Source organism: Lithobates pipiens, unplaced genomic scaffold, assembly GCF_037356315.1.
Source record: "Lithobates pipiens isolate NorthernLeopardFrog02 unplaced genomic scaffold, aLitPip1_a1.2 Scaffold_18, whole genome shotgun sequence".
Lineage (NCBI taxonomy): Eukaryota > Metazoa > Chordata > Amphibia > Anura > Ranidae > Lithobates > Lithobates pipiens.
In genome coordinates this window covers 541726528-541753600 of record NW_027507758.1, presented here as the reverse complement: position 1 = coordinate 541753600, position 27073 = coordinate 541726528, and the positions used below count along the sequence as shown (strand labels likewise).

At 46.8% G+C, this 27073-nt stretch overlaps 1 protein-coding gene across 9 annotated transcripts in view; it reads right to left on the bottom strand.

Moving 5' to 3' along the window:
• LOC143988917 (b(0,+)-type amino acid transporter 1-like) overlaps positions 1-27073 on the bottom strand; it is a 401901-nt gene that overhangs the window by 118158 nt on the left and 256670 nt on the right. Inside the window, exon 1 of one of the 9 annotated variants that reach the window (XM_077488843.1) lies at positions 5159-6099. The exons of the other annotated variants lie outside the window; for them this stretch is intronic. The gene's annotated coding sequence lies outside the window, so the exon portion shown is untranslated. Of the gene's footprint in view, positions 1-5158; positions 6100-27073 lie in introns of those variants that run through there. 9 annotated transcript variants of the gene reach the window in all.

Sequence of the window (27073 nt, the reverse complement as noted above, 5' to 3'; positions counted from 1 at the left end):
TACATCTAACCCCAATGCTATCTATATATATATAAGTGGATATAGAAAAATATAAAAAATTCATTAATATTAATAAAATGCCCAAAAATCTTGAATTAATAATTAGAAATAAAACAATTAAGATCAAAGTCAACGTTATGTCCAAAAGCTGTTAAAGTGCATAATTCATGAATCCATCAGGATTCAGCTTGGCTAATCCTAATAATTTTATTATCACCTCTCTAATGGGGCTTGTATTTTTGAATACCACAAATTAATAAAGATGAGGGGTCTTTTTTATGAAACTTCGCATAGTGTCTCGAGGGTTATATTTATCAAAACCCTTTTTAATATTTTCAACATGCTCTCTTAATCTCTTCCAGAGTTCTCTTTTTGTTCTTCCCATGTATTGAATGTGGCAAGGACATTCTAGAAGATACACTACACCCTCACTTCGACTTTTTTTAGTCACCGTTGAAGAAAAACAGGATTTTTTCTTTTTATTTTCTTTCGTGTGTCGACATATACATAATCAATATCAACTCTGACCACTCAACCTATCACTATGCCTTAAAATAGAGGGCTTTATAATAATAACTTTAATCCAGTTTCACAGTCCTCTATACATATAAAAAAAACTGCCCCATTAAAATTGCCTCCTCCTATTGCCACCATCAAAACTGCACCATCATATTGCTACCATTAATACTGCCCCATCATAGTCCTCTATTGGTGTGTCTGTGCTCTCCCCCACAGCCCATCACTGTGTATAGGAAGCGTTGGTAACCATGGCAACAAAAGCCGTTAAGAAAAATCGTCAGTTGAAAAAAAAACCTCTATGATGTCATCACCTGCTCTAATATAAGGCTGCTCTGGGCTCCTCTGGCATCAGAAGTCAGTTGTTTGCTGTACAGTGAAGACATCTCTGTCCAGCTTTCTCTTGCTGTTTGATTGGATTTGGATTTATTCGATTCAGTTTTATTGCAATTTCTCAGACTTAAAGCGTGTCTTATTATTCTTCATAATGAGACAAATTACAAGTAAACAGATTGTTTCTCAAAACAATATTGAGAAACCAACCAAAGGAAGCCCAGCTATGGAAGGAGAGATCAATATACAGCTTGCAGATCCCCTATTCAAGAAGCCCACCAAAATGCGGAGGGCAGTGCGATTTGTACGTCGCTGTTTCAGATCCGTTATCGGATGTTTTGATGCCGGCTGTAAAGCCAATGGACCACGCTGGGACAAAAAACGCAGGGCTGGTAAGTTTCATGGATATTGATAAATACAAAATACTTTCATTGGGTTCTTTTTCCTCCCATTGATGACAGTGGCACCCCCATATAATAATAATAATAATAATAATAATAATAATAATAAATGTTATTTATAATGCACTTTCCATCAAAAGACCTCAAAGTGCTACACAGTTACAATAAAAAAACAGACAAATAACTTAATTCAAAAACATTTGCTAAAATGAAAAGTCTTCAATCCCTTTTTAAAATTTTCAGTAGACTAAACCTATGTACACATGTATAGGGCTGGCCATAGACATTGCTGTCTTTTGTCTTGTAAACACCAGTCTGAGAATTTATTTTAAAGAGGAGAAAGCAGCTATTTTTAGATCTGTTTACCCTGAGCCAAGTCCCCCCCCCTCTTTTTCCCATCAAAATTGCCTCCTCCTATTGCCACCATCAAAACTGCCCTATCAAAACTGCCCCATCATATTGCTACCATTAATACTGCCCAATCATAGTCCTCTATTGGTGTGTCTGTGCTCTCCCTCACAGCCCATCCCCCACAGCCCATCACTGTGTATAGGAAGCTTTGGTAACCATGGCAACAAAAGCCGTTAAGAAAAATCGTCAGTTAAAAAAAACGACCTCTATGATGTCATCACCTGCTCTAATATAAGGCTGCTCTGGGCTCCTCTGGCATCAGTTGTGAGTTGTTTGCTGTACAGTGAAGACATCTCTGTCCAGCTTTCTCTTGCTGTTTGATTGGATTTGGATTTATTCGATTCAGTTTTATTGCAATTTCTCAGACTTAAAGCGTGTCTTATTATTCTTCATAATGAGACAAATTACAAGTAAACAGATTGTTTCTCAAAACAATATTGAGAAACCAACCAAAGGAAGCCCAGCTATGGAAGGAGAGATCAATATACAGCTTGCAGATCCCCTATTCAAGAAGCCCACCAAAATGCGGAGGGCAGTGCGATTTGTACGTCGCTGTTTCAGATCCGTTATCGGATGTTTTGATGCCGGCTGTAAAGCCAATGGACCACAGTGGGACAAAAAACGCAGGGCTGGTAAGTTTCATGGATATTGATAAATACAAAATACTTTCATTGGATTCTTTTTCCTCCCATTGATGACAGTGGCACCCCCATATAATAATAATAATAATAATAATAATAATAATAAATGTTATTTATAATGCACTTTCCATCAAAAGACCTCAAAGTGCTACACAGTTACAATAAAAAAACAGACAAATAACTTAATTCAAAAACATTTGCTAAAAAGAAAAGTCTTCAATCCCTTTTTAAAATTTTCAGTAGACTAAACCTATGTACACATGTATAGGGCTGGCCATAGACATTGCTGTCTTTTGTCTTGTAAACACCAGTCTGAGGATTTATTTTAAAGAGGAGAAAGCAGCTATTTTTAGATATGTTTACCCCGAGCCAAGTCCCCCCCCCCCCCTCTTTTTCCAACTGTCACCTACTAACTGCCTTTTTTTTTTTGAACAAGCCTTGCATGCTACTTATTACAGGCTGGACTGATGACCTCAATGCCACCCAGCAAGATGGCAGAGATTTATAATATGGGAAGAAAAGACCCCCACATACATGTTTAACCCCTTGTTACCTACATAACACATATACATAGTTCCCAAAATGTCAAAAAAATATTCCACAGAAACTGTAGCAAGCCATTGTAGGCGGAGAATATATTTTCATTTACAATAGGAGTCGTTCTACAAGACGCAGATAATTAACCACTTTAGGACCACCGCATGTAATTATACGTCGGAAGAATGGCATGTATGGGCACAAGCACATACCCGTACATGCCTGCCTTACAGCGTGTGGGGGGTCCGATCGGACCCCCTCCCACTGGCTGCGGCGGTCCGTTTCGCTTCAGGAGCGATCCAGGATGAGGGGATGGCCGTTGGTTTCTGGCCATCCCCTCTCCATCGCTCCTGGCGAATGAGAAGCTTCCCCTCCCTGTGTTTACGATTTCACTCTCCTCGGGGCGGTCTTTTTGACCGGACTGCGAGGAGAGGACATAGTAAGTGTGCACCAATCACTACACTGACACGTAGGTACACATAGGCACACAAATCGACAAAAAAAGCATTGTTAGCGGGACCAGCCCAGATACCTGCTAGCACCTGCGTTTTGCCCCTCCGCCCAGCCCACCCAAGTGCAGTATCGATTGATCACTGTCACTTACAAAACACTAAACACATAACTGCAGCGTTTGCAGAGTCAGGCCTGATCCCTGCCATCGCTAACAGTTTTTTTTGGTAGCGTTTTACGGTACACGGCTAGGCTCCCACAAAGTCCCCCACATGTGGTATCCCCCACATGTGGTATCCCCAGCAGAATTTATTTTGGGGTGTAATTTCACTTCACTTATGCCCATAGCATGTGTGAGCAATATATCATTTAGTGACAACTTCGTGCACAAAAAAAAGTTTGTAATATTCCCGCAACTTGTGGCAAAATATAAAATATTTCATGGACTCAACATGCCTCTCATTAAATAGCTTGGGGTGTCTACTTTCCAAAATGGGGTCATTTGGGGGGGTTTTGTGCTATTTTGGCATTTTATGGCCTTCGAAACTGTGATAGGTAGTGAGGAGTGAAATCAAAAATTTGCACCCTTAGAAATCCTGAAGGCGGTGATTGGTTTTCGGGGTCCCGTACGCGGCTAGGCTCCCAAAAAGTCCCACATATGTGGTATCCCCGTACTCAGGAGAAGCAGCAGAATATATTTTGGGGTGAAATTCCACATATAACTATGGCATTGTGAGCAATATATCATTTAGTGACAACTTTTTGCAAACTTTTTTTTTTGTGTCATTATTCAATCACTTGGGACAAAAAAAAAAAAATATTCAATGGTCTCAACATGCCCCTCAGCAATTTTCTTGGGGTTTCAACTTTCCAAAATGGGGTCATGGGGGGGGTTGTACTGCCCTGCCATTTTAGCACCTCAAGAAATGAGATAGGCAGTCATAAATTAAAAGCTGTGTAAATTCCAGAAAATGTACTCTAGTTTGTAGACGCTATAACTTTTGCACAAACCAATAAATATACGCTTAATGACTTTTTTTTACTAAAGACATGGGGCTGAATACATTTTGGCCTAAATGTATGACTGAAATTGAGTTTATTCGATTTTTCTTATAACAAAAAGTAGAAAATATCTTTTTTTCTTTCAAAATTTTCAGTCTTTTTCCATTTATATCGTAAAAAATAAAAATCGCAGAGGCAATCAAATACCATCAAAAGAAAGCTCTATTTGTGGCAAGAAAAGGACGCAAATTTTGTTTGGGTACAACATTGCATGACCGTGCAATTGCCAGTTAAAGCAGTGCAGTGCAAAATTGTAAAAAGACCTCTGGTCCTTAGGCTGACAATTGGTCCAGGGCTTAAGTGGTTAAACCAATGCCATACATTACAGTGATGGTAAAGCTTCCTCATGCACACCGGACGTTATAATAATGTTATAAAAATGGCAGTAGCTTTGCAGTGAGTTTTTCAACATTTTTGCAATAGTGTGTTTTTTTTACAGCATTGGCTTTTTTGGCCTATTATTATTATTTCTTTTTTTTTACTGAGCCAGTGAGGAGCAAGAGAGCCTAGGGGGGCGGGGGGCTGGGGGGGAGATGCATGCATACATTTATTTTTTATTTTTTTAGAAATGCAGCAAGATAAAATCCCTCTGCCTTTATAAGCACTTTAATTGAACCCATATAAGAGAACTGAAATTGTCATGGCTAAAGAAAATAAAAAAAACACACTTGTAGGACGCATGTCCACTGATCCCAAGGTTTTGCAAGGTGTGGGACTTTAAAGAGGCGCTCCAGTCTACCCCAAAACATTTTTAAGTCAGCAGCTACAAATACTATAGCTGCTAACTTTTAATATAGAGACACTTACCTGTCCAAACATCCACAGCTGTCCTCACCGGAGCCGATTCTTCAATCCCAGCCTCTTGTATATAAATTCACCAGAGGAATCCGGTAGATTGATATAAAAGAGGCTGGGATTTTATCTCAATTATAAGAAACAGCAGAGCTCTCAGCCTGAATGTGAAGAAATTGTCTCCTTTCTGCAGTGCCCCCCAACACACAAACACACACTCCCCTCCCCGCTGAACTAATGGGGCCAGGGAAAGTATTTCTTTTATGTCTCCAGATTTCTTTCAGATGTAGGGAGTTCCATTTGCTGCTGTGGTGTTCTGATCTCAGGGCTGATAATGACACACTTTCTTGACAAAACTGCCACTCAACAAAGCCCCTGCTTAGCTGGTCTGATGTTTCACAAACCCCTGCCACAATGTACAGCCAGGCAGGTGGCACCACTACTTCCTGTCACAATTTCCTTTGTGACCTGCCCACTCATTTAACTATGAAAGTGCAACATCATACTGCTAAAAATAATACACAACCAGATCACAATGAGCCGCTACCTAAGATCTTATCACTGCGCCAAAGACAAACCTGATACATATAGAGCAGCCACTTTAAAAGAAATGCTATAATAAAACAGCATCTACCAAACATAGGTTAAAAGTAAATAGTGGCGCTAGGTAATGTGATAACATAAACAATACACATATATATTACACACCCAGTAAGTAGCAATGTGCAAACAATAAATATGAAAAAACAGAGAGAGTCTATAAGTTGTGATATTAATATTGGGTAGTATCTCTATGATAGATATTCAGTTGATAAAATGATCCGACACTCCACCACGTGATCAACACCATGTAATTGCTTAGCAGCCCACACAATGTGCCCACAGCAATTACCTATGTTTGGGAAATGCTTTTTTATTATACTGCTAAAAATACTTGTTGTTGGCTTCCAAACTTCCAATCATGGAATTTTAGTGGGTCAGCATAACTGCCAGGCAATCAGCATTTTTATACAAAAGCCAATAGCAGTTTTTCCTATGTCACTGTCATGTCGGGTTTACTATTTCTCCCTGGAAGTGGAGCTTTGAATTTTTTTCTTCATAATTTGATGTTGTATAAAGAAAAATATATGAAATGTAGGTAAAGATGCTAAATCAAATTCCTCTGGTTTTATTGCAGATGAAGGCGAGATCTACTGCAGACACAGCTCACACGGCAGGCCTGCCACAGTGAGCAGTATTGAAAGGGACATTCAGACTGCAGAAGAGAGTTTCGTCCACATTCAGACTGCAGAAGAGCGCGCCGCCGCCGCTCAGACTGCAGAAGAGCGCGCCGCCGCCGCTCAGACTGCAGAAGAGCGCGCCGCCGCCGCTCAGACTCCAGAAGAGCGTGCCGCCGCCGCTCAGACTCCAGAAGAGAGCGCCGCCGCCGCTCAGGCTCCAGAAGAGCGCGCCGCCGCCGCTCAGACTGCAGAAGAGCCCGCCACCGCTGCTCAGACTGCAAAAGAGCGTGCTGCCGCCGCTCAGACTCCAGAAGAGAGCGCCGCCGCCTCTCAGACTACAGAAGAGCGTGCCACCGCCGCTCAGACTCCAGAAGAGCGCGCCGCCGCCGCTCAGACTGCAGAAGAGCGCGCCGCCGCCGCTCAGACTGCAGAAGAGCGCGCCGCCGCCGCTCAGACTCCAGAAGAGCGCGCCGCCGCCGCTCAGACTGCAGAAGAGCGCGCCGCCGCCGCTCAGACTGCAAAAGAGCGTGCCGCCGCCGCTCAGACTCCAGAAGAGAGCGCCGCCGCCTCTCAGACTCCAGAAGAGAGCGCCGCCGCCTCTCAGACTCCAGAAGAGAGCGCCGCCGCCTCTCAGACTACAGAAGAGCGTGCCGCCGCCGCTCAGACTCCAGAAGGGCGAGCCGCCGCCGCTCAGATTCCAGAAGGGCGAGCCGCTGCCGCTCAGATTCCAGAAGGGCGAGCCGCCGCCGCCGCCCAGATTCCAGAAGGGCGCGCCGCCGCCGCTCAGACTCCAAAAGGGAGCGCCGCCGCCTCTCAGACTCCAGAAGAGAGCGCCGCCGCCTCTCAGACTACAGAAGAGCGTGCCGCCGCCGCTCAGACTACAGAAGAGCGTGCCGCCGCCGCTCAGACTCCAGAAGGGCGAGCCGCTGCCGCTCAGATTCCAGAAGGGCGAGCCGCCGCCGCCGCCCAGATTCCAGAAGGGCGCGCCGCCGCCGCTCAGACTCCAAAAGGGAGCGCCGCCGCCTCTCAGACTCCAGAAGAGAGCGCCGCCGCCTCTCAGACTACAGAAGAGCGTGCCGCCGCCGCTCAGACTACAGAAGAGCGTGCCGCCGCCGCTCAGACTCCAGAAGGGCGAGCCGCTGCCGCTCAGATTCCAGAAGGGCGAGCCGCCGCCGCCGCCCAGATTCCAGAAGGGCGCGCCGCCGCCGCTCAGACTCCAGAAGGGCGCGTCGCCGCCGCTCAGACTCCAAAAGGGTGCGCCTCCGCCGCTCAGACTTCAAATGGGCGCGCCGCCGCCGCTCAGACTCGAAATGGGCGCGCCGCCGCCGCTCAGACTAAAAGAGGGCACGCCGCCGCTGCTCAGACTCGAAATGGGCGCGCCGCCGCCGCTCAGACTCCAAATGGGCGCGCCGCCGCCGCTCAGACTTCAAAAGGGCGCGCCGCCGCCGCTCAGACTCCAAATGGGCGCGCCGCCGCTCAGACTCCAAATGGGTGCGCCGCCGCCACTCAGACTCCAAATGGGCGCGCCGCCGCCGCTCAGACTCCAAATGGGCGCGCCGCCGCCGCTCAGACTCCAAATGGCCGCGCCACTGCCGCTCAGACTCGAAATGGGCGCACCGCCGCCGCTCAGACTCGAAATGGGCGCGCCGCCGCCGCTCAGACTCGAAATGGGCGCGCCGCCGCCGCCGCTCAGACTTCAAATGGGCGCGCCGCCGCCGCTCAGACTCGAAATGGGCGCGCCGCCGCCGCTCAGACTTCAAATGGGCGTGCCGCCGCCGCTCAAACTCCAAAAGGGCGCGCCGCCGCCGCTCAGACTCCAAATGGGCGCGCCGCCGCCACCGCTCAGACTCCAAATGGGCGCGCCGCCGCCGTTCAGACTCCAAATGGGCGCGCCGCCGCCGCTCAGACTCCAAATGGGCGCACCGCCGCCGCTCAGACTCCAAAAGGGCGCGCCACTGACGCTCAGACTCCAAATGGGCGCGCCGCTCAGACTCCAAAAGGGCGCGCAGCCGCCGCTCAGACTCCAAAAGGGTGCGCCGCCGCCGCTCAGACTACAGAAGAGCGTGTTGCTCGTGTGCAAAGTCCAGAAGAGTGTCATGTGCATATTGGGACTGTACCCGACATTGAGACTCAACCAAAATGTCAGGTGAACCATGGGAACATTTCCTCCAGTAAAGATGGGGGCAAGGCTACAAGAAAGAATAGGCAGATACTGGTGGTAGGGGACTCAATTATTAGAGGGACAGAAAGGGCAATCTGTCACAAAGACCCTCAACTACGAACAGTATGTTGTTTACCAGGCGCTCGGGTTCGGGACATTGCAGATCGGATGGAAAGATTGTTGCGTGGGGCTGGAGAGGACCCAGCTGTCTTGGTACATATTGGTACAAATGACCAAATTAGAGGAAGATGGAGCAGTCTACAAAATGATTTCAAGGACATAGGGATTATGTTGAAAAAAAGGACCTCCAAAGCAGTATTTTCAGAAATACTGCCTGTACCTAAAGCCACACCAGAAAGGCAGCAGGAGCTTAGAGAGCTTAACAAGTGGCTGAAGAACTGGTGCAGAGAAGAGGAGTTTGGCTTCATGGAGAACTGGTCTGACTTTGCAGTCGCTTCCCGGCTCTATGGAAGGGATGGACTGCACTTAAATGGGAGGGGTGCAGAATTTTTGGGAGTGAAGATTGCCAACAAGTTGGAAGAAATTGTTCAAACTCCAGAAAAGTGTGTCGCCCACGTTCAGACTCAAGAAGAGTGCGACAACCCCGTTCAGGCTCCATCAGAGTGCGACACCCCCGTTCAGGCTTCATCAGAGTGCGACACCCCCATTCAGGCTCCATCAGAGTGCGACACCCCCATTCAGGCTCCATCAGAGTGCAAGGTTCAGGCTCCATCAGAGTGCGACACCCCCATTCAAGCTCCATCAGAGTGCGAGGTTCAGGCTCCATCAGAGTGCGAGGTTCAGGCTCCATCAGAGTGCGAGGTTCAGGCTCCATCAGAGTGCGAAGTTCAGGCTCCATCAGAGTGCGAAGTTCAGGCTCCATCAGAGTGCGAAGTTCAGGCTCCATCAGAGTGCAAAGTTCAGGCTCCATCAGAGTGCGAAGTTCAGGCTCCATCAGAGTGCGAGATTCAGGCTCCATCAGAGTGCGAGATTCAGGCTCCAGGAGATTGGGCCGATCAGGTTTCAGAAGAATGGGAGATTCAGGCTTCAGGGGATTGGGCCGATCAGGTTCCAGACGATTGGGAGATTCAGGCTCCAGAAGAGTGGGCTTCTCTGGCTCTAGAAGAATGGGCTAGTTTGGCTCCAGAAGAATGGGCCTTTTCAGGCTCCAGGAGAATGTGACACCCCCGTTCAGGCTCCATCAGAGTGTTACACCCCCTTTCAGGCTCCATCAGAGTGTGACACCCCCGTTCAGGCTCCATCAGCGTGTGACACCCCCGTTCAGGCTCCATCAGCGCGTGTCATCCCCGTTCAGGCTCCATCAGAGTGTGACACCCCCTTTCAGGCTCCATCAGAGTGTGACACCCCCTTTCAGGCTCCATCAGAGTGTGACACCCCCTTTCAGGCTCCATCAGCGTGTGACACCCCCTTTCAGGCTCCATCAGAGTGTGACACCCCCGTTCAGACTCCATCAGCATGTGACACCCCCGTTCAGGCTCCATCAGCGTGTGACACCCCCGTTCAGGCTCCATCAGCTCGTGTCACCCCCGTTCAGGCTCCATCAGAGTGTGACACCCCCGTTCAGACTCCATCAGAGCGGGCGGTTCAGGCTCCATCAGACTGTGCCGTTCAGGCTCCATCAGAGCGGGCCGTTCAGGCTCCATCAGACTGTGCCGTTCAGGATCCATCAGAGAGGGCTGTTCAGGCTCCATCAGAGCGGGCCGTTCAGGCTCTAGAAGAATGGGCCAGTTTGGCTCCAGAAGAATGGGCCTTTTCAGGCTCCAGGAGAGTGTGACACCCCCGTTCTGGCTCCATCAAAGTGGGCCGTTCAGGCTCCAGGAGTGACACAGGGTTTTTTTGCAGGCGGGAGGCTGATACTTTTTAGGTGTGTGTTGGACTGGCTATAAGGGGAGGTTGGAGGCCAGTTTTTTTTTATTTTCTGGTACTATCAAACCAGCAATAAAACAGTGGCTGGAATAATATGAAATTTTTTCACAATAAGTGGAAATAATCTTTTTGAGTGCTAGAGACTTTCTAAACCTAACACCAGTATCACTGCGAGCACCTAAGACTTAGAGGGTTAACAGGCATATACCCTGGAAACATTACATTAGAGGGACACAGAAATCCCAATCATACGAGGTCTCACTGTGACCAAGCACAAGCCACAAGGAAGATCCAATGGGATCCCTGGGAGCTCTATGTAGCTTCACTTATGAATGCAAATATATAACAAAATCCTCTGTTTTTAAAAAAAAATTGTAACTAGTTTAGACACTCTATTTATTTCTTCCTATATATTTCTCAATTTAGAAACATTATAGTTAGGGACCGCACTTTGCAGAGGGGCCTTGACGTGGCAGTGCGGCTTCACATATATTTGCATCCAATGTAAATTGCAGAAACAGTTTAGCCTTTTTTTCGTTATATTATGCTGGCTAGCTGGTAAGTATGCTGGGGAAATTTGTGTTTTGGATGGTTCTGTGAACTGCCATGCTTTAGTGCAAAATCACACCATTGTGTTGTGGTAAATGTGCATTACCCCAACCTATGTTTTTTTAATTCACGTTACAAGCATCAGTGTGGTGCAGTGCCATCCATCGTCAATGGTACCCCAACACATTGACCAAATGCACTTCCAACACACATGCAGTACAATTCAACACAATGCAGTTCAACGCACTACCATGCATTGTGGTGCATCATGGCAGAAGAAATTATGTATATACTTTATTGTTATATTGTGAAAAACATTTAATAAAATGAAATAAAAATAAATAGTGTGTGTAAGAATTTTTTTTTTCTTTTATTCGTTCTAAACACAATGCACCGGAACACAGGTCTGATTCCAACCTCCATCTAGTCAGAGCAGGTGCAACTCCGATGACTGTTAAGCCAGCCATAGATGGTTAGATTTTCAACCTGTGGTTGCAGGAAAGAAAATAGGTGCATTCCCCCATCAACACTGATGTTGATGGGGGAATCCATCCCGTGGAGCTATTGTGTTCTCCTCATGGGGAGAGCCACAGTGATTATTGCTTAACCTCTAGCAATGATCTCATGAAAAATCAAACAGGCTAGTTGTACCCAAGTGGATTGATCAATAAGCTTGGGTGCAATCAGCCTGCCCATACATGGTTTGAATCTCAGACAGTTCAGTAGGAACTGCTTCACCTTAAACTCAAGAGAGAGTCCTCTACGCTTTGTTTTTAAGGGCCTGATCGAACCCAGGGGTAGGCGGGTGTAAATGGACACAAGTCTGTGTACAGCTGCTTGTCCATAGGGATGAATGGACCTTCCAATCAAGTCAGCCGTAAAAACTGATAGGTGGACCTGATTGGAATGCCCATCTGAAAATGTTTTATAATAGACTTCCCTTTTCCCATCCTCCTTTCATGAGTGTACCATTGCCATATCCGGTGTGCCACCTGATCTGTGGGCCCGTGACACACGGTGCTAGATGTCATCCCTGGGCCAAAAATACACAGTGTGGGATGCCATTTGTGCACAGGGGCCTGTTATACCTGGAATAACAGCACAGGGTATCTATAGAGGCAAACTAAAGCCAGTCATACATGGATTCAAGCTCAGCAAGGATCAGGATCAGTGCAGCTACAACAATGGTCTTGGTATTATCCTTTTTCTCTGAGTGTTTCGCTATTTGGGGAAAAATGGTCCAATTGGCTCTACAGCCTCTCGGTCATTTTTACAGATGGAGCAAGGGGGACCCTATCCACCTTTACCGGGCTCTCCTGTCCCATCGGGGAGCCCGCTACCAATATAACCGCTCTAATCGCAATCACTGTGAAAGAGTTTCTTCCCCTCTTCTGTTACATTACTTTTGTTTTGATTAGAAGCCATTACTGGTTTGTACAGCATCTGATCAAACTGATCTTGCTTTGATCACATGCTTTGGAGGCAAAAGGAGAGATATGGGCTTAAAAACTGGATATGTCACAGACCATGAATGTTGTTAATCCCTTGTGATAGCAATAAAGTTCATCCAAAAAAAAAAAAAAAATATGTAAGCGCCCCATACACCCATGCTCATGCACAAATGTAAACGTGCATGTAGGTCCTGCATACTTATGTAAATAGCGGTCGCACCACACAAGGCATACCTTGAAGCTTGTGGGCCCCGATGCAAAAGTTGGCCTGGACCCCCCTCATTACCACCCACCACTTCAACCGTGCGTGCAGAAACACCCACTGCATGCCAAGATACCCAAAGTGGCTTAAGAGTTTTGAGTTCCTCTTTACATGAGAGGACAGTGATTACCGTTGGAGAATCAGAGGAGAGGGACCCCTGGCAGGTCACTTGACATTGCTCCTTTCCCATCTCAGCACTGTATAGAGTTCCTCGGCCCCCACACTACACAGGTCTGAAATCACATTCCTTTACACGCAGTCTCTCAGTCTTCACAGGGTGTTTCTGGCTTTTATGTTGTCCTTCTGACTTGCGAAATTCTCTGTCAGAACGGCAGTGTATTTGCAGTAGGCAGATACACCCTGTGGAGATCATGGCTAACTGGCTGTGTTGTAAAGGAATGTGATTTCAGCCCTGCGGAGAAGGAGCAGTATAGAGTGCTGTAATGGGAAAGGAGCTCAGCAGCCGGGCATAGTATCCAGGGCAGTGGGGTGGTCAGGGGGCTTTGGGGGGGTGCAACTTAGATCTGGGACGGCAAAGCCATGTGACATGAAATCTGGAGCCAGTAGCCCTTCAGGGGCCCCCTGATGAGATGTTAAGGGATTTGTTTTAGCAATTTCTGAAGGTTTCTCTGTGAGTTTTGGAAGGTGTTGGGGGAAGGTCACCTCCCGGAGGTGTATATCTTTTCCCCAGTTGTCAGGGAAGTCGGGGTAAGCAGACATCCCCGAGTGGGGGCGTACAGAGTATCCCAGCTGGTGACTAGAAGACACATGAAGGTCCCATCATGGCTATAGGACAGCAGCAGTCTCCTCCTCTTGCCTCGCTAAGCACGGTTACCATTCCATGTTGCCAGCACACAGCACAGACACTTACCCATCCTGGGCTGTTCTTACCTCATGCTCCTCTCCATTCTGGAAATGCTTCACAGCCAATGAGATTGGAGGGGTGTCAATTGTGGAAGGCAAAATGGAAACCCAGTACTGGAGCGTGGCTGTGGGGCCCTATGGCAGATCAGAGCTGGACTTTGTGGAGGATATGATAATATGGCAGGGAGGCTGCTGGGGCCCCCTGGAGCTAGGGACAGGGTTGCCATTGTGACCCCTGCAACCCCTTATGCTATGCCCATGGCACCACACATGTGAGGTATCGCTGTGAAAGTAAGAGCAAGCACACTATTATTTAATGAATTAAAACTAATTAATTCATTAAAAAATATATATTAAAAAAAAAAGATTTAAAATTACAGTACCTTAAGAATGAAATGAATAAATCCGGAACTGGTTTAGAAATTATGGGGATTTAACACCATGATAGATTATGCCCTTTTATTTTGATTAGTAAATAACCCATCTATAATCAAAAAATCGAGGAACAAATTCAAATCTAAATTGATTTTAGTTTAAGAAATAAATTATAGTTTAAAAATTATTTTTAACTGGAAAATGATTTTTAATTCAAATGAAAATCTGTGTATATATTTCACAGAAGCGTCTATAGTAAGTCCATCCGTACGTGTGTCATTCTTTTTATATGATTGCTCTTATGTAATTACTTTTATGCACACTACTCTACGATCATCATTGATCTTTGTGTGTACTCGGATGTGGTTCTTTTATACAGGATCGTCTCTGGTTTTCCTTTATATAGATAATTCTGTGTATCCAACCCCTTCTAACAATGCATGAATGGTAGAGCGTAAATGATCTAATCCACCACAGGGGGCGCATCCATGTAATTGATATAATCTGATTAAGTGTCAATTATAAAGCAATTGATGTCCAATTCGATATTCAGGCCCCTAGGACTCAAAACATCAACTAATTATATCCATTGAGTCTCGTGTTTTGACAATTCCCGTACCATATTGATTCCTCTCCAATAGGGTTGGATTTGTTCAATTCCCCAAAATTGGAGACCAGTGGCGTCCATATTATATTTGAGTTTGAAATGTAACGACACATTATGGTCTTTGAATCCAATTTTAATTTTATGAATGTGTTCAGCGATTCTCACTCTAAATTTTCTTTTTGTCCTTCCAATATACATCAACCCACAAGGGCATTTTAAAGCATATACAACGTGAGTGCTGTTACATGTAATAAACTGTTTTATGTTGAACACTCGATTATTTGATGGAGAGGAAAAATTGTATAATGATCTAACTGGCCTAGAGATTTCTCAGCAAGCTTTGCATCTCCGGCAAGCAAAAAAGCCATTTTGATCCCAAAAAGTAGTTGGAGGTTTCGGGGGGTCAACCACTTTCTTTTATAATTTTGTCACCGAAATTTGGGGCCTTCCTATAAATAAATTGAGGTTGAGATGGAAATGCAGGATTTCGTTTTTTATCTAGCAAAAGGACATGCCAATGCCGCTTGAAGATATCTTCTACCACTTTGTATTGCATATGAAAATCCAAAATGAATCCCCATTCGTTATTATGTTTGACTACGACTTGATCTCCTGATCCCATTTCGGTATTAGTTGTGCCACATCCGGAAAAAATGGTTTATAAAAAGGAATCCCGTGGGGGTGGATTTTAAAGGCACATACAACTTGATTGAAAAACAATCAAAAATATTTTATTACATAAAACAAACAAGGAAGTAACATATAATATACATACATGGACCTTTACCTCCAACAAACCCAATTTAAGTAAAGGCCCTTTAAATCTACCACACCCCTCGGTTAATTCTACTCAACCAATTAGAAACACTTCCTCTTTTCCCCGTTCTACATCAAACTCCTCGTATCAGTCGCACCCCTCACATTCCCAATCTAATCAAAAATCCAAGACCACACCGAGTACTAATTTATATTCCGGCGATTCCACCGAAAAGCAACAAGCTAAAAAACTCACACTCTATATGATTACACATCCTCAATCTGCACCTCCATCTACATCACTTCCGGGGCAGTTGGTTACACCTTCCGCGGCTGTTCCGGAAGCCGCTCCTAACACCCACACTAGCACTGTAAATCAAAACCCAATTACTATTACTTCTATTGACACCATTTCCAATGATCCTTCTTTTTTAGAACAAATCCTTGTGGGCACCCCCCATAATTGTACAGTCTCAACTAGAGGTCGACCGATATATCAGCCGATATTTGGCGTTTTTTAATTAATCGGCATCGGCCGATTGTTCTGTTAAAAAAGGCCGATGATATATTCAGTGCAACTTGCAAATGACTTCAGTGACTTGTCTCCTGGGCAGTCTGCCAAGAAAAGATCAAAATGATACAATGTTTACACTTGAATGAATGAATTGAACTCTGTGTGTAGAAGTTCTCAGTTTAACCATTTAAAGACTAAATCTTTTTTGACACTTGATGCTTACAAATAAAGATCCAGTATTTTCTGCTAGAAATTCACTTAGAACCCCCAAAACTTATATATATATATTTTTTAGCAGAGATCCTAGGGAATAAAATAGCGGTTGTTGCAATATATTATGTCACACGGTATTTGCGCAGCGGTCTTTCAAACTAAATTTTTTGGGGAAAAAATACACAGATTTAAAAAAAAAAAAAAAAAAAAAAACAGTAAAGTTAGCCCATTTTTTTTCATCCAAAAGTTTTGATTACCTGTTTTTTTATATGTATATATATATATATATATATATATATATATATATAATTCTAAATTATACATACACGTGAACTGTTTGGATGTTTGTTTTGTTTAATGTAAGAAATTTTCTGTATCACCAAGACCCCTTTCACACCACACCACCGATAGCGTGGGTGGTAAAACGCTGCTATTTTTAGTGGCGTTTTACCGCCGGATTTGCGGCGCATTTCGGGTGCTAGCGGGGCACTTTTACCCCCACTATCGGCCGCGAAAGGGTTAAACCCGCCAGCAATACGCCGCAATAGCGGCGTTTTTCCGGCAGTATTACAGCGCTGCCCCATTGATTTCAATAGGGAGCAGTGGTGGAGGAGCGGTAAACACACCGCTCCTAAGAAGCTGCTGGCAGGACTTTTTTCTGACGTCCTGCCAGTGCACCGCTGTCGTGTGAAAGCCCTCGGGCTTTCACACTACACACAATGGTGCAGCTTCTTTAGGGCGTTTTGCAAGCTCTATTTCTAACGCTATAGCGCCTGCAAAACACCCTGGTGTGAAAGGGGTCTTAAGGCTGCTTTCACACTGGAGCGAGCAGGCGTTGACGGTAAAACGCTGCCAGTTTTAGCAGCGCTTTACCGTCATTTTAGCGGGGCACTTATAATTCAGCTAGCGGCCCAGGAAGGGGTTAAATGTGCCCGTGAAGCTCAGCTGCCAAATCGCATTGCAGGTGCTTCGGCAGTGGTGCCCATTCATTTCAATGGGCAGGAGTGGTGGAGGAGCGGTATACACCACTCAAAAGATGCTGCTTGCAGGACTTTTTTTTAAAGTCCTGCCAGCGCATCTCCTCAGTGTGAAAGCACTTGGGGCTTCCACACAGACTGCAGGAGAGCCGTTTTTGCAGGCGAGTTATTATCTGATTTATCCAAAGTTAATCTTTCTTCTTACAAGCTCCCTGTTGATGAAATTAACGTCCTGAGGAAAGGCCTCAATTTTTGCCCTACCCAAGATATTGATGTATTCGACGTATATAAAGACCTTCAATTATTTGTTCGTAAATTACTTCTAAAGAAACTTTTCTCCAATAAGGAAGTTCATACTACACACACCTCCCAAGAAACACAAGCACTGGACCAATTAGTGGCCCTTTTGAAAGAAAATAATCCAATTGACCTTATTGATCAACTCGATTTAACCTCCTTGTTGGAGGACACAGTAGATCCACAGGATATCCCTTTTAAGGTAAACTAAATCCAATCTTAAGAAGAAATCTGACTTTTGCCATGCCCCCAGTACATGCCCTAATGCCGCAGCATTTTTGAAGCTCATCTACAATGATTTGGAAGCGTTAAAAATCCGGAAACGCAGGTCCTAGCCAACCTCAGTAGACAGGAACACATAGCCCTTAAACAACTCTCACTTAACAAAAATATCACAATTAAAACATCAGATAAGGGAGGAAATATTGTCCTTCTTGACAATACAACATACATCGAAATGTGCACTAAAATACTCAGCAACACTGACTGGTACCGTTGTGTCCCTGCCAACATTGTGAAGAAGTACACCCTTGAGTTTTATGCTATCATTGATTCGGCCTTCTCTAATCAAATTATCACCCAACAAACTTGGGAATTTGTTCAAAATAAATTTCCACGTGTTCCCGTATTTTATGCTTTGCCAAAAATTCACAAGAATGCAAACAACCCCCCTGGTAGGCCAATTATCTCAGGCGTTGGCTGTCAGTGACAACACTAGCAAAGTTTCCTCCTTGCCTTCCTTTGTTAAGGATACTCTTTAGTTTCTTCAAGTCATTGATTCCTTAATCATTCTGGACCACGCCATCTTTGTAGCAGTGGATGCAGAATCCCTTTACAACTCGATCCCTCACGATAAAAGGGGATAGCAGTTGTTCAACACTTTCTATCCAAGAACCCCGAGATCGACCCGAGATACGGGGAGTTTATCATGTCAATTTTAGATTTCATTTTACAACACAATGTATTCACCTTCAACGGCTCCTACTTCCTCTAGGTGCAGGGGGTAGCGATGGGGACCTGCTATGCCCCATCCTACGCCAACCTGTACCTGGGGGAGTGGGAGGCAATGGTTCTGGATGATGAGGACTTGTTGATGTACTCGGACCACATTCTTTGTTGGTACCGGTACATCAACGACATCTTCATCATCTGGGACGGCCCCCATGACCCGTTAGAACAGTGGCTCCTGAGAATTAACAAGAATAACTTTAATCTACATTTTACTATGAACTCTGATCTTGATCGCATCACCTTCCTTGATGTGGAGATTTACAGGGGTGAATCTGGCAAAGTGTTAAGTAAACTATTTAGGAAGCCAACTGCAGGCAACTCTATTCTCTACGTGTCAAGCTTTCATCCCAAACCCCTAATAAATTCCATCCCGTACAGCCAGTACCTTCGAGTTAGGTGTAATTGCTCGGATGAGGTCGTGTTTCGGGAGGAGGCCAATCAGCTCCGCAAGAGATTGCTTTTGCGGGGCTATTCCCATACCTCCCTGAAGCGCGCCTTCAAACGAGCTTGCCTTCACAATAGAATCGACCTTATACATCGCAAAAAATCTAAAAAGGAAACTGAGGATATCAGAATTATAACTAAATTTAGCAACCAACAAGAGCAGGTTAAGAAAATGATTGAAAAATGCTGGCACATTCTTACATGCGATCCGTCTCTAGGCAAATTTGTGACATCAAAACCCTCCTTTACTTTCAAACAAGCCACATCCATTGGTGACACCCTTGTGAAAAGTGAATTTCGAGACGCTACAAGTTTTACACACTGCAAATACAAAGGCACTTTTGCATGCGGTAAATGTCATAACTGCAAATTTATGTTGACACAAAAAAATCCACTTTTGCCCAATGGCAAAATCTTTCACCCAAAACACTTTGCCAACTGCCACACATTCAGAGTAATTTATTTGCTCCTGTGTGAGTGCAGTTGTTTTTACGTTGGCAAAACCAAACAGGAATTTTGGAAACGTGCATATAGGCATATTACTAGTATGCGCACCTGTGATCCGGACCTCCCCCTAGGCCGCCACACCACCTTAGTCCATGGGGGAAACTCCCCAAAATCAAATTCCTCATCTTGGACAGAATTCACCCAAACCACAGGGGGGGAGATTGGAACAAAATTCTCCTGCAGATGGATTCACTCCTTGAAAGCTACTCAGTCTCCGGGTCTTAACGACACTATTTGGTTCAAACCGTTTTTGGAAGGGTTCGTCTCAGGGGGTAGGAAACAATAGGGAATTAGCTACTTATACTTATGATATTTATACCACTATCTTTTTTTGTCATCTTTTGCGCTTTTTACATATAAGTCATCCAATATGTACTATTATTTATTTTGATGGCGTTATTGCTAAATGAACTGTTGTATGATTGTGTTATTGTTAAACTAAGCAGTAGAGTTATATTGCACTATAATAATTGATTATCGTTCTATTTTGCCAGTGTTTGAAGCTAATTATTTTATTCTGTACCTTTAAGGGCGAGGGAGGCCTTCAGCATTTTGTGCAACTCTATTACATGACCATTTTTTATTTCATTATTTGTCACCCCCAAATCCATGGTATTCCCATGGCTTATATGGATTCTTTTGTCAGTTTATATGTGGATTACATCTGGGCGCTTACATCTCCCGCTCTAATATCTTGTCCTCCGTTATTCAACAGATTCCATGTTAATGTTGTATCTACACCCCTGAAGAAGGATATGCTTTATTAAGCTCCGAAGCGCGTAGGGTGGCTATACCTACATGGATTATATTATAAACCTATGTGGTGCACATTGTTATTAACAGTGTCTTTATAATTGTACCCAGAGATATTTTTTTTATGTATATTGTATATTACTTCCTTGTTTGTTTTATGTAATAAAATATTTTTCATTAATTTTCAATCAAGTTGTACGTGCCTTTAAAATCCTCCCCCAGGGGAATCCTTTTTATAATACATTTTAGTGTGTCTTTTCACACTGGGGCGGTGCGCTTGGGGGACGTTAGGAAAAGTCCTGCAAGCAGCATCTTTAGAGCGGATTGGGAGTGCTGTATACAAAGCTTCCAAAACACCCTGCCCATTGAAATGAATTGGCAGCGCTTCCAAAGAGCCTGAAAAGTACTTCGGAAGCGCCACAACATGGGTACGTTTAACCCCCTCTTCAGCCGCTAGCGGGGGTTAAAAGTGCCCAGCTAGTGGGGGTTAAACACCCTGATTAAACATCACTAAAGTGCAGCTAAAATGCTCACTGCTTTAGCGCTAATGCGGCCACGGCTCAGCGTGAAAGGGGTCCTAATGCTGTATGGTGCCCAAGTAAATGAGCCCTTATTGTTGAACTGTAGGCCACATTTTTTTTCTTTTTAATAGAGCAAGGGAGGGTTACAACCACCCGTCAGTTTTCTTTCCACATCTGTGGCTCGTTGTTCAGACTTCCTTTCACATCCTATCCCATGCCAAATACAGGAATTGAGAGGAAATCCCTTCTGAGTAAGGGAATCCCTGGGTGTCACCAGAACTAGTGCCGATAATCCTGTTTCGGCGTCAACCCAAAATTAGTGATTTCCTTTTACCTTCACTTTCGATGATAATGGTTAAAAATGAAAGTAGAGGGTGAGTCTCCCTAACGGGGTCACAGATCTGATCCCTCTCCACCAGGGCTGGACTGGGACAGAAATTTGGCCCTGGACTTCATCCAGACCGGCCCACTTACATTTTGAGTGTCCCATCAGCACTCCCTAACATCAGTGTGTCCCATCAGCACCCCCTTACAACAGAGTGTCCCATCATCACCCCTTACATCAGAGTGCCCCATCACCAGCCCCCTTACATCAGAGTGTCCCATCAGCACTCCCTAACATCAGTGTGTCCCATCAGCACCCCCTTACAACAGAGTGTCCCATCATCACCCATTACATCAGAGTGCCCCATCACCAGCCCCCTTACATCAGAGTGTCCCATCAGCACTCCCTAACATCAGAGTGTCCCATCAGCACTCCCTAACATCAGAGTGTCCCATCAGCACCCCCTAACATCAGAGTGTCCCATCAGCACCCCCTTACATCAGAGTGTCCCATCACCAGCCCCCTTACATGAGAGTGTCCCATCAGCACTCCCTAACATCAGAGAGTCCCATCAGCGCCCCCTAACATCAGTGTGTCCCATCAGCACCCCCTTACAACAGAGTGTCCCATCATCACCCCTTACATCAGAGTGTCTCATCACCAGCCCCCTTACATAAGAGTGTCCCATCAGTACTCCCTAACATCAGAGAGTCCCATCAGCGCCCCCTAACATCAGAGAGTCCCATCAGCACCCCCTTACATCAGAGTGTCCCATCACCAGCCCCCTTACATCAGAGTGTCCCATCAGCACTCCCTAACATCAGAGAGTCCCATCAGCACTCCCTAACATCAGAGTGTCCCATCAGCACCCCCTAACATCAGAGTGTCCCATCAGCACCCCCTTACATCAGAGTGTCCCATCACCAGCCCCCTTACATCAGAGTGTCCCATCAGCACTCCCTAATATCAGAGAGTCCCATCAGCACTCCCTAACATCAGAGTGTCCCATCAGCACCCCCTAACATCAGAGAGTCCCATCAGCACCCCCTTACATCAGAGTGTCCCATCACCAGCCCCCTTACATAAGAGTGTCCCATCAGCACTCCCTAACATCAGAGTGTCCCATCAGCGCCCCCTAACATCAGTGTGTCCCATCAGCACCCCCTTACAACAGAGTGTCCCATCATCACCCCTTACATCAGAGTGTCCCATCACCAGCCCCCTTACATAAGAGTGTCCCATCAGTACTCCCTAACATCAGAGAGCACCATCAGCGCCCCCTAACATCAGAGAGCACCATCAGCGCCCCCTAACATCAGAGAGTCCCATCAGCACCCCCTTACATCAGAGTGTCCCATCACCAGCCCCCTTACATCAGAGTGTCCCATCAGCACTCCCTAACATCAGAGTCCCATCAGCACTCCCTAACATCAGAGTGTCCCATCAGCACCCCCTAACATCAGAGAGTCCCATCAGCACCCCCTTACATCAGAGTGTCCCATCACCAGCCCCCTTACATCAGAGTGTCCCATTACCAGCCCCCTTACATCAGAGTGTCCCATTACCAGCCCCCTTACATCAGAGTGTCCCATTACCAGCACCTCCATACATCAGAGTGTCTCATCAGCAGCCCCCTTACATCAGAGTGTCCCATCAGCACCCCCTTACATCAGAGTGTCCCATTACCAGCCCCCTTACATCAGAGTGTCCCATTACCAGCCCCCTTACATCAGAGTGTCCCATTACCAGCCCCCTTACATAAGAGTGTCCCATCAGCAGCCCCCTTACATCAGAGTGTCCCATCAGCAGCCCCCTTACATCAGAGTGTCCCATCAGCAGCCCCCTTACATAAGAGTGTCCCATCAGCACTCCCTAACATCAGAGAGTCCCATCAGCACCCCCTTACATCAGAGTGTCCCATCACCAGCCCCCTTACATCAGAGAGTCCCATCAGCACCCCCTTAAATCAGAGAGTCCCATCAGCACCCCCTTACATCAGAGAGTCCCATCAGCACCAACTTACATCAGAGTGTCCCATCAGCACCCCCTTACATCAGAGTGTTCCATTACCAGTCCCCTTACATCAGAGTGTCCCATTACCAGCCCCATTACATCAGTGTCCCATCAGCACACCCTAACATCAGAGTGTCCCATCAGCACCCCCTAACATCAGAGAGTCCCATCAGCACCCCTTACATCAGAGTGTCCCATCACCAGCCCCCTTAAATCAGAGTGTCCCATCAGCACTCCCTAACATCAGAGTGTCCCATCAGCACTCCCTAACATCAGTGTGTCCCATCAGCACTCCCTAACATCAGTGTGTCCCATCAGCACCCCCTTACAACAGAGTGTCCCATCATCACCCCTTACATCAGAGTGTCTCATCACCAGCCCCCTTACATCAGAGTGTCCCATCAGCACTCCCTAACATCAGAGAGTCCCATCAGCACTCCCTAACATCAGAGTGTCCCATCAGCACCCCCTAACATCAGAGTGTCCCATCAGCACCCCCTTACATCAGAGTGTCCCATCACCAGCCCCCTTACATGAGAGTGTCCCATCAGCACTCCCTAACATCAGAGAGTCCCATCAGTGCCCCCTAACATCAGTGTGTCCCATCAGCACCCCCTTACAACAGAGTGTCCCATCATCACCCCTTACATCAGAGTGTCTCATCACCAGCCCCCTTACATAAGAGTGTCCCATCAGTACTCCCTAACATCAGAGAGTCCCATCAGCGCCCCCTAACATCAGAGAGTCCCATCAGCACCCCCTTACATCAGAGTGTCCCATCACCAGCCCCCTTACATCAGAGTGTCCCATCAGCACTCCCTAACATCAGAGAGTCCCATCAGCACTCCCTAACATCAGAGTGTCCCATCAGCACCCCCTAACATCAGAGTGTCCCATCAGCACCCCCTTACATCAGAGTGTCCCATCACCAGCCCCCTTACATCAGAGTGTCCCATCAGCACTCCCTAATATCAGAGAGTCCCATCAGCACTCCCTAACATCAGAGTGTCCCATCAGCACCCCCTAACATCAGAGAGTCCCATCAGCACCCCCTTACATCAGAGTGTCCCATCACCAGCCCCCTTACATCAGAGTGTCCCATTACCAGCCCCCTTACATCAGAGTGTCCCATTACCAGCCCCCTTACATCAGAGTGTCCCATTACCAGCACCTCCGTACATCAGAATGTCCCATCAGCAGCCCCCTTACATCAGAGTGTTCCATCAGCACCCCCTTACATCAGAGTGTCCCATTACCAGCCCCCTTACATCAGAGTGTCCCATTACCAGCCCCCTTACATCAGAGTGTCCCATCAGCACACCCTAACATCAGAGAGTCCCATCAGCACCCCCTTACATCAGAGTGTCCCATCACCAGCCCCCTTACATAAGAGTGTCCCATCAGCACTCCCTAACATCAGAGTGTCCCATCAGCGCCCCCTAACATCAGTGTGTCCCATCAGCACCCCCTTACATCAGAGTGTCCCATCACCAGCCCCCTTACATGAGAGTGTCCCATCAGCACTCCCTAACATCAGAGAGTCCCATCAGCGCCCCCTAACATCAGTGTGTCCCATCAGCACCCCCTTACAACAGAGTGTCCCATCATCACCCCTTACATCAGAGTGTCTCATCACCAGCCCCCTTACATAAGAGTGTCCCATCAGTACTCCCTAACATCAGAGAGTCCCATCAGCGCCCCCTAACATCAGAGAGTCCCATCAGCACCCTCTTACATCAGAGTGTCCCATCACCAGCCCCCTTACATCAGAGTGTCCCATCAGCACTCCCTAACATCAGAGAGTCCCATCAGCACTCCCTAACATCAGAGTGTCCCATCAGCACCCCCTAACATCAGAGTGTCCCATCAGCACCCCCTTACATCAAAGTGTCCCATCACCAGCCCCCTTACATCAGAGTGTCCCATCAGCACTCCCTAATATCAGAGAGTCCCATCAGCACTCCCTAACATCAGAGTGTCCCATCAGCACCCCCTAACATCAGAGAGTCCCATCAGCACCCCCTTACATCAGAGTGTCCCATCACCAGCCCCCTTACATCAGAGTGTCCCATTATCAGCCCCCTTACATCAGAGTGTCCAATTACCAGCCCCCTTACATCAGAGTGTCCCATTACCAGCACCTCCGTACATCAGAATGTCCCATCAGCAGCCCCCTTACATCAGAGTGTTCCATCAGCACCCCCTTACATCAGAGTGTCCCATTACCAGCCCCCTTACATCAGAGTGTCCCATTACCAGCCCCCTTACATCAGAGTGTCCCATCAGCACACCCTAACATCAGAGAGTCCCATCAGCACCCCCTTACATCAGAGTGTCCCATTACCAGCCCCCTTACATCAGAGTGTCCCATTACCAGCCCCCTTACATCAGAGTGTCCCATCAGCACACCCTAACATCAGAGAGTCCCATCAGCACCCCCTTACATCAGAGTGTCCCATCACCAGCCCCCTTACATAAGAGTGTCCCATCAGCACTCCCTAACATCAGAGTGTCCCATCAGCGCCCCCTAACATCAGTGTGTCCCATCAGCACCCCCTTACAACAGAGTGTCCCATCATCACCCCTTACATCAGAGTGTCCCATCACCAGCCCCCTTAGATAAGAGTGTCCCATCAGTACTCCCTAACATCAGAGAGTCCCATCAGCGCCCCCTAACATCAGAGAGTCCCATCAGCACCCCCTTACATCAGAGTGTCCCATCACCAGCCCCCTTACATCAGAGTGTCCCATCAGCACTCCCTAACATCAGAGTCCCATCAGCACTCCCTAACATCAGAGTGTCCCATCAGTACCCCCTAACATCAGAGAGTCCCATCAGCACCCCCTTACATCAGAGTGTCCCATCACCAGCCCCCTTACATCAGAGTGTCCCATTACCAGCCCCCTTACATCAGAGTGTCCCATTACCAGCCCCCTTACATCAGAGTGTCCCATTACCAGCACCTCCGTACATCAGAGTGTCTCATCAGCAGCCCCCTTACATCAGAGTGTCCCATCAGCACCCCCTTACATCAGAGTGTCCCATTACCAGCCCCCTTACATCAGAGTGTCCCATTACCAGCCCCCTTACATCAGAGTGTCCCATTACCAGCCCCCTTACATAAGAGTGTCCCATCAGCAGCCCCCTTACATCAGAGTGTCCCATCAGCAGCCCCCTTACATCAGAGTGTCCCATCAGCAGCCCCCTTACATAAGAGTGTCCCATCAGCACTCCCTAACATCAGAGAGTCCCATCAGCCCCCTTACATCAGAGTGTCCCATCACCAGCCCCCTTACATCAGAGAGTCCCATCAGCACCCCCTTAAATCAGAGAGTCCCATCAGCACCCCCTTACATCAGAGAGTCCCATCAGCACCAACTTACATCAGAGTGTCCCATCAGCACCCCCTTACATCAGAGTGTTCCATTACCAGTCCCCTTACATCAGAGTGTCCCATTACCAGCCCCATTACATCAGTGTCCCATCAGCACACCCTAACATCAGACTGTCCCATCAGCACCCCCTAACATCAGAGAGTCCTATCAGCACCCCTTACATCAGAGTGTCCCATCACCAGCCCCCTTACATCAGAGTGTCCCATCAGCACTCCCTAACATCAGAGAGTCCCATCAGCACCCCCTTACATCAGAGAGTCCCATCAGCACCCCCTTACATCAGAGTGTCCCATCAGCACCCCCTTACATCAGAGTGTCCCATCAGCACCCCCTTACATCAGAGTGTCCCATTACCAGCCCCCTTACATCAGAGTGTCCCATCAGCACACCCTAACATCAGAGTGTCCCATCAGCAGCCCCCTTACATCAGAGTGTCCCATCAGCACCCCCTTACATCAGAGTGTCCCATTACCAGCCCCCTTACATCAGAGTGTCCCATTACCAGCCCCCTTACATCAGAGTGTCCCATTACCAGCACCTCCATACATCAGAGTGTCCCATCAGCAGCCCCCTTACATCAGAGTGTCCCATCAGCAGCCCCCTTACATCAGAGTGTCCCATCAGCAGCCCCTTACATCAGAGTGTCCCATCAGCACCCCCTTACATCAGAGTGTCCCATCAGCACCCCCTTACATCAGAGTGTCCCATTACCAGCCCCCTTACATCAGAGTGTCCCATCAGCACACCCTAACATCAGAGTGTCCCATCAGCAGCCCCCTTACATCAGAGTGTCCCATCAGCACCCCCTTACATCAGAGTGTCCCATT